Source organism: Anser brachyrhynchus (assembly GCF_964034855.1).
Source record: "Anser brachyrhynchus genome assembly, chromosome: 1".
Taxonomy (NCBI): domain Eukaryota; kingdom Metazoa; phylum Chordata; class Aves; order Anseriformes; family Anatidae; genus Anser; species Anser brachyrhynchus.
In genome coordinates, this window is record NC_137694.1 from 62,714,907 (window position 1) to 62,722,234 (window position 7,328).

Consider the following 7,328-nt stretch of genomic DNA (forward strand, 5'->3'; position numbering starts at 1 on the left):
AACATATTCTTGCATATAAAGGTGAGAACTATGATTTTTCCTTTCCATATCCAGAAGACTTCTGTATAATTTTTAGTCATAGGATTAGGGGAATAATGCTTGTTCAATTTTGCTTCAGAGTTCTTATTATGCATGGACCAGATCTTTTGTCTTTAAATTTCACTGTTTTTATGAAGCTGCTAGCTATTTCACAAATATTTCCAGAAATATTTCTGGAAAGCAAAAATAAAGCAATGACAAATGTGAAAGCAATTTTTATACACCTTTTTCCAAATTTGCATTCCCTGCTAAGATTTTGGGCACAGGCTCTGAGAAGTCGGGGGACACTATGCCTTTATTCTTCCCCTTAAACTGCAGTAGGTAGGAAGAGCTTGCTTTTCCCAGTTCATTGGTTAACAGAACGCGTACCAGCAGAGTGGGACTGCAATTTGCTGCTTCTTTTAAATTGTCAGGAAATGTTAATGCGTTTGTAGCCCCATAAAATTAAGGAAGTCTATACACACTGGACCCACTTCTATATATAGTTCTTTTACTCATCATCCACAGATGGCAAGTTTGTGATGATGAACATAGTTGCTCAGCATTTTTACTATGTTTATCTAAAATGAATTTTTAACAATATACTACATTTTATGTTTCTTTACAGCTTTCACAGTCAGAAGGGAAGACCTTATTTACACTCTACTAGAACAAGTATTTCATTTGCTTACCAATATGAGACTTGCATATCAAGTTCTGGAAATACAGAAGCAATGATTAACACAGTGAAATAATGTGCCAAAATTTGACAAGCATAAATAGTAAGATGATACATCTATTCCTAAACACATTCATGTAGCAAAATCTGTACTGCTCATGAATATCAGAAGAGACTTGTATAAAGAGATAGGTCTTGTGCTGTTATATTTCTAATGTTGCTCCGTAATGCCGGTGAGGAAAATAGTATTGCCACTTCCCTCCACACTGCTTCATGGCTTTGATCTTCTCATTGTTTGCTTTTCTTTTATCATGACAATGGCTCAGAGTGAGAAGGTCCTCAAGTTTTCAACTCAAGGGTGATATTATTGATAAATCACAAACCAGAATTCCTGTGTGCTTTTGACCTTCCTATATCCATTTTCTTTCATTTAAATGTAGCTGAAATTTTCTGGATAACTATACATGAAAACTGCTAAGTCCCCATAAACACCAGACAAAATACAACCAAATACAGAATGCAGATGGACACCATGGGCAGTGGGATAGAAACTGTGAATTTATGCCTCATCTCTCACAAACCACACCATCTACAGCACTCCCACGTTCCCAAGCGCATCTCCCTTCTACAGTCCGCACTAATCAGCTCCTGTCTGGGAACTTTGTGTTTGTCTTGGAAAGTCAAGGTGCATACTGACTGTCCAGCTGATGATACCTCTCAGAATGGATAAGGGGCAGAGTTCTTGCTTTTCTACCAGTAGTATTGTTAGTTCTCTCTCTCCCCTCAGCCTGCTATCTGTACTCACATATTTACTAGGAATTTAATATCTTTGAGACATCTCAGTCATAACAGGAATCTAATAGCTCCAAAGAGTATTGGGGGAGTGAAAGATACATGGGCAAATGGGGTACATGGGCAAATGGGGTAGGAAACCAAAATATACAGAGGATACCTTCTTTGTGGAGAGCCAGTTTTAAATATCAACAATAAGACTATACATGTAGAGAAATTTTCATTACAGAATGCTTTACACGTGAATAATGGAGCTCATTTCCTCCACTTTGAAAGTGTAGAACCAGTTTCAAATTTAAATACCAATCATAATTCTATATATGTAGAGAAGCCTCGTCACAAAATGTTTTACAAATGAATAACAGATTATTTCCTACACTTCTAAAGTGCAGCCAGCAGAGAAAAAGGCTTAATAAAGCACATACCTAAATAGTTCTAGGACAGAGAAATAAAAAGTATTCTTCAGGCTACACAATCACCAGTGAGACACACACAAAAAGTTCTGTACTGAACAAATAAAATCTTTTTAAAAATGTAGTTCAATATAGAGGTATTAAAAGGTGAGCTAACAGCTGAGGTGTACAGATGCATAGTCTCAGAGCCTCTCTAGATTGTCCTCACTTATATAACGATCTGTAACTTGAACAGACAGCCCACTTGAAGACATGGGGAACATCCACATAACCAACCGTAGCACTTTCTGTACAGTAGAAAGTGGGCTATCTGCTCTATTGAGTCTAGTCTTCATGCATAGTTTATCCTTTTCTACATGGCACTGAAGTGCCTTTCTGCACTCATCTATCAAGACTTTATCTTTGTCCAAGTTGTTTGGCCAGATAGGTCATCTTCCTTTGAGAAAGCCAGCTTTCATTTATTTTATTTAAATAAACAGACACGGGGGGTGTATCCCAAGATGTGGGACAGATCCACACAGATCTGAGAGAATGTCAAAGACTTTAGGGGCTACTTGATTATAGATCATATAAAATGAAATGAAGGGTAAGGGAAAGGAGAAAGGTTCAAAGAAAAAAAGCTGAAGAGTGGCTGGTTTTGAAATTTAGGAGAAGTAGGACTTTGAGGATGAAAGTGGAAAATTTATTCATGAACTTTGAGAATTTTTTCATGCCTTTGAGAATTTTTCTGAAGTAGCTCTTATGAAAGCACCATGGTTCCACAAAGGAACAGGAGACAGGAGATATACTGTCTCCAGGAGGATAAGGAGACATTTGCTGGAGATTCCCATCCAAGCACTGGTGCAGTCCACAGCTTCTTACCTTGTGCAACTTCATTAATTTTCATCACAGGATGAGATGGCTTGCAGCCCACATTTGTGTCTTCAATAGCTCTGTATCTTTTTTTTTTTTTTTCCCTAACATGTTGCTACAATGATCTGTGCTGTTGAAAGAGTAAAATACAGTTTACCTGAAAATTCCTGGGTCCAAACCGAGAAATTTTATTAACTGCACATGCTCAGAGAGACTGGAGATATCATCTTTTTGGTTTTAAATTGTTAATTAGTGACTGGACCAAAAGTGAGCCATTCAATAACACAAAGTTTCTTGCATTTAGTTTACGAATTGCACTCCCAACCTACACAGCGCTTAAAGTCACTACATTGCTAACTGTGAATGTTTACTGCAAACAGAACTTCTGAGAAATCACTCTCAGCCTTCCAAAGCAATTTTCCAGCCTCTGGTTTTTGGTATGAAACAGTCGTATTTCGTATTATGTATTCAATAATTTAAATGGAGTGTGGCTGCTGCAGGGAATTAGTCAGATGTGGTGGCTGAAATTCACTTCCAAATTATTAGTTGAGACAGAGTTGGTCACAAGGGTCAGTGGAGTGAGTGGGACCACAGCTGTAAGCCATTGTAACAAAAACCCATTTTCAATTTAAGGGCTGAAAAGAGACTCGAGGTTTCAAAATCTGGCTTGCTATCTAATGCCTACAGATTTTATTAGCATAATTCTTCCCTGAGCTTTATCACTGATTATAGCGTAGATGAACTCAGGAGGAAAAACCTTTCCATCCTCTGCTTATAATGGGCTGGTGGCCTGAACTGTATTTTCCCTGCATGAAAGATTCAGAGAAAAGATATATCAGCACTTTATCACCTTTCTTCCTCTTTCCTCTGAAGTACTGGGCTGCAATATACATAGATATACATGTATACCTACATATATGGAAGGGCATGGGAACAATTATTGGAAATAATTTTATTTCGAGCTTCAATAAAATTAACTAAACTGAAATTTCAATAGTACACTTTAACATGCAGATTGAGAAAATATTTTGGTCCACCAGCTGAGTCAGTGTTGTTGACATGCCATTCTCTGAACACCCTCTTTACCGGAGATCATTATCTAGTGCAAATCAAATAATATACTTTCCAAATTTTTCAGTGACTCACATTTCTATATTAAAATTAGTATACATAGTGCAGAGATGCCAGTGGGGCTGTCAGGTCAACACTGAATACTTTAGGAAATCTCGCTGATGGGGTGCACTTTAGCTAATTTAAACATCATTTATAAACTAAACTTTGGGTTCTAAATCTGAAGTCTCATCCTGTGAAAGTTAGTTTTGACATATTAAAACACTATTAGAATCTTTATCTGTTGAACTACTTCATTATATTTTCACTATTTCAGATCTTCACTATTTCAGTTTTCTTTAAGTATTCCCTTTCTTGGTTACTTAGTATTTGGATATATTTCTGAGATTACTAAGCTTGGTTGTACTTTTTACCATTGACTTTAAAGCAAAAGGAACACAGAGCAACCTTGATCTCCTTTCTGATATATAGAGATGTCTTCAAGTGTTAATCACCACTGCATTTGATTCCTGCGCAAAATGACCTACTTTGAAAGCTCCCTATCTTTTCCTTTCCTTTTTTCTTTTCTGATACAATACAATCTCTAAAGTAATAATACTTACAAAATGTGTCAAATTGTTTCTCTTCAAGTAACAAATATTTATTAATTTAACATCAAATGGATCTGTATGTTGCTTAGCTAGACAATACTAAATCACCATATATACACACACCACAAATTGAAATATGTACACAAAGCATAAAAAAGCAGAGCATGAACATGTGGAAAGATTTTTTTTGTTTTTGTTTTTCCTTTTATTTTTGGTGAGAACCAGGAAAGAATTTTAGTTTTCTTTAGAAAAAGACCTATAGAAGCTGCTGTTGTTCCTATTTAGTATACTTTTTCTACAATCACAGGAAGATCTGTACTTTTTTATTATTATTATGGGGCACTGAAGTTGACACGCTGCTAGTAAAACTGATGTTATTTTTTATTTTATTTTTATTTTTTTTTAAATATGACTGCATAGTGACTGATTCAGTTTTTGTTAGTATCTGGATTGATTACTTACCCCAGTCTCTTGAAAAAAAGGCATATCCTGGTGAGCAATGCAGATTTGTCTTCAGGATCCTGTTACCAAAAGAAAATAGTTAAGGCCTAAGTTCTGCTTGAAGTCCCTATAAAAGCTACGGACTTTCATTCAGCTAGAGACAAACCACAGGTAACAAGAAGTATAGTCACATTAGAATTGGATGGCAAAAATAACTCATAAGACAGTCTGGGGAAAAAAAAAAAAAAGGCAAAACTATATGACTATCTAAGCTGAATTCAACCAAATAGCTTTAATTAAGAAGTAGAATAAATGTTTTTAATGAAAACATATAATCTCCTAAAGAATGTTAGAATGTTCACCTTATGAAGAAATCTTCACTATTCTAAGGTAAAATAAACTAAATAAATAGGAAGACAAATAAATAAAAATAAATAAATAAATAAACACTTCGAAATAAAATACTTAGGTTTATGAGATTTTAAAATAATAATAATAATAATAAATTAAAAAAAAAAAAAAAGTAGCTTGGATCAAAATAAAGAATTTTAGAAGTAGACTTCCTTTTCAAGACTTTCCAGGCAGGAACGGGCATAATCATAGCTACATATCATTATTCTATCAGTACTGTAGTCAGAGGCAAAACAATTCTCACAGACATACCTAGGTCTAACATTACATACCAAGAGGAGCAGAGATACAGCAGCAGGGTACTTAGACTAGACTGCAAAACCTGTCTGAACAGAAAAGTGGATCATGCAGCCCACACTGAGTTCCCTGCTGTTGCAGGTACATGGCTTTTAGTGCTGCGCTCCAGGTTAGCTCCAGTTAGCTTGCAGGACTAACAAGAAGCAGGACTGCTTACTCTTACCCATAGCAATAGTCTGAGAACAATGAAGCATTCTTAAACAGGCATAGGTACAAAAAATTCAATATCTTCCTTCTCCTTGATGTCTAGACAGCCTTTCTTCCTCTAACTTACTGCCTAAACAATTTTTTTATTATTATTATTTTTTTTATCAACCTTTTCTAGAGTGCTTTTCTTCTTATGACCCCACTCATCACCTTCTAATATTAAACTGCTATATGTGAGAGACACAGCATATTTAAAGGGAGGTTCGCAGTTGTTTCTCTAAGCACCTAAGTTTAACTGCTTAAATTACAGCACTGAGCAACTGCAGCTTCCTCTGTAGTTAGTGAAAAGAGAAGGAGTTCTCAAGGGGGAAACCCAATACACTCGAGTGAAGGTCCTTTCACTAGCTACAGTGGTAAGCCTAGAAGCTGAGGCTGGATGTTGCAAATCTTTAGTTATTATAATAGCTTTATTTGTGAAGCTTGTGAAATTTTTGTTATCTAGCAAGATTCTCAGAAAGGAAATGACAGCTGGTTTTCAGGTTATAGCTGAGCTATAGTAAAGCAGTTTCTTCTCGTGTAGAAAATGGAGCTTGAGAGCAAGCCTGCTGCAATTTTCTGTATCAATAGGATGTGGTCAGGTGCTGTTCCTGAGGAGCTGAGAGGTATTAAATGAAGCAGTCATCTAGTTAAACTCCTGTAATATTCCCTCAAATAATGAAATGTATTTCAGTTAAAATGGTATTACTTAAGGAGTGTTAGCCTGCAGTTTGTGGAATAATACTTAACTGGCATTTTGGTGAAGAATAAAGTAATATGCAATTGCAATTTTTGTGTGACAATAAGGCAGACAAATAAGTTTTACTGAGGTGCTTTGGGCAGTCTGTTATAAAAATATGCATGAAAACGTTCATGAAAGTTCCTCAGATGGGTTGCTGAATCTCTATGCCATTGATTTATTTATAATTAAACTATTTTGAGACAACAGGAAGGGAACGGATTGTCACTGTAATTTCTTAATATAGCTGATCACTAGAAGTTCCTCACATCTATGTTTCTTATTTTTATAGTTTTTATGGTTAGCAGGAACATGATAACATCTGTGTAATATAAATGTCCAATATAATTTTTACATGTTTCAAAATAAACCTTGTACATTTATTTTTCCATAGATCTTCCCAGACAACTTTGAAAGTACACTTTAATTTCCAAGCATTAGTGAGAGATTGCCAAATTCTTCTGAAGTTAAAAAAACAGCACAGTTCATAGTGATATACAATGTACCTGCCACTTGCATCTGACCTGGATAAAAATGTGCTTTTCACCCCATTTCAAATGTAAGACTTCTATCACCAGTCCTTCCTGAGACATGCAAATGCTCAGCGTTAGCTTCAGTGGAATAGTTTGGAGCACATGCAGAGAAGGAAAACAGCTTGGAGTTCTTGTATCCATCCACAGGTACTTTAGTCGGTTTGATAAATAAACATTATAGATCAAGCAAACAAATCTTCACAACAGAAACTTTTTTTTTTTCAGTTTTGTGTTTTTCTGTTCTTTGTAATTCCAATGCCCATTTAAAACTGTAAAAGCTCAATTACTTCTTTGCAGTCAGAAAATTTT

General features: G+C 35.5%; 1 long non-coding RNA gene across 1 annotated transcript; it reads right to left on the reverse strand.

Annotated features, from left to right (window-relative positions):
* Positions 1–660: 660 nt before the first annotated feature.
* LOC308176853 lies at positions 661–6,413 on the reverse strand. Its single transcript, XR_013938696.1, has 3 exons — positions 5,540–6,413; positions 4,878–4,936; positions 661–2,884 (listed from the first exon to the last, which is right to left on the reverse strand). It is a non-coding gene; the product is annotated as an uncharacterized lncRNA (long non-coding RNA).
* Between the last annotated feature and the right edge of the window lie 915 nt (positions 6,414–7,328).